This window comes from Bidens hawaiensis, unplaced genomic scaffold, assembly GCF_021521415.1.
Source record: "Bidens hawaiensis isolate Kalapana, Puna unplaced genomic scaffold, B.hawaiensis_p1.1 tig00018053_1, whole genome shotgun sequence".
NCBI classification, from domain to species: Eukaryota; Viridiplantae; Streptophyta; class Magnoliopsida; order Asterales; family Asteraceae; genus Bidens; species Bidens hawaiensis.
Window position 1 is genome coordinate 407,998 of NW_027492728.1, and position 1,296 is coordinate 409,293.

The 1,296-nt window shown below is 31.7% G+C and overlaps 1 long non-coding RNA gene across 1 annotated transcript; it reads left to right on the forward strand.

Moving 5' to 3' along the window:
- The first annotated feature begins 472 nt into the window (after positions 1–472).
- LOC143555367 (uncharacterized) lies at positions 473–1,022 on the forward strand. Its single transcript, XR_013139190.1, has 3 exons — positions 473–636; positions 723–796; positions 878–1,022. It is a non-coding gene; the product is annotated as an uncharacterized LOC143555367 (long non-coding RNA).
- Positions 1,023–1,296: the final 274 nt, after the last annotated feature.

Sequence of the window (1,296 nt, forward strand, 5' to 3'; positions counted from 1 at the left end):
CTTAGGCTCGGGTCGTTTATTTATTAACTAATATTTATATACATTTTTTTTCTTATTTTTTTATAAATTTTAAGAAAACTTTAAACAAGCCTAACCTTGGCTTCTACTCGTGTAGTACCTTAAACGAACCAAAGCTTGACTTGTGCTTAACTGGGTAATGTAAAATTATAAGATATAAGTCTAAAAGAAGTAAAACTAAACACACAAGACTCGAACTCGGGCTCAATAGCTTTATTTGACACTCAGGTTCACCAGTTTTTATATTGTTCCATTTCTTAAACTGTTAAATCAAAATACTTGGCGAAAAGGGGACGGATAGAGTAGGTTGCTATTGCAATTACTAAAATTTACAAATAAGGTTTGGACTTTGAACATTGATATGTAGCAAAATACTAAAAGCGAGTTTTTTTGTTTTGGAAAATTTGGATGATTTAAGACTACCCACTAGCAGGGAGTCTTTTTTCAGTTTTTGCTTCTTTTATATGACAGGCAACACAATATTTCAACTCATTGAAGGCTCCCTGGTACACGACGGTGTCTCTAAAAGGAGACGGGCAGGATTATATTTTCAAGCAGTTCAACATTTCAAGCGGAAGAACATTGGCTATTATAGATTTAAATTCTCAAAAAGTACAGGTATAGGCATAGTTTATATATACTTGATTATGGGATTATAGTCATTATACGTTAAATCAGTTGTTAACTTAAAACTTTGAATTTAGGATTCTTCAACTGGCATAGAAGAAGTCCAGTTAGAGCAGTTGTCGAGAAAACTTGAATTGAGCAATAGTAACCGGTATTAATTAAAACCCGATGGTTTGTTATTTTTGTAACTTTTGATCACTAATTGTATTATGTGACTTCTATGAGACATTAGGCATATTGCTGTTGTATTTCATCCATTCTTTTGCAATCAAAGTTTGGAGCAAACACAAGCAAAGGGAAACGATTATCTGCATCAAATGCTACTGAAACATTAAATGGTTGGCTTTTTAATTCCCGCTTAATTTAAATTATGTAACGCTAATAATCAGATTTCGCTTATTAACGTTATATAATTTAAATTAAAATCTGACATTTCATATTTGTTGCTAAAATGATCAGATTTCACTTATTAATATGGTTTCAGAACTGCGTAAGTGTTGTTGTCACCCGTTCATGATTGAGGGAATTGAACAAGAAGACATCAATGCGTTTTTCAAGTAATATATTTTATCTTATTTTCTTTAATTTTGTAAACGAACCGAATGAACTTGAACGAGGCATTTTCGTGTTCGTTTGTTTAAGTTTAGCCAA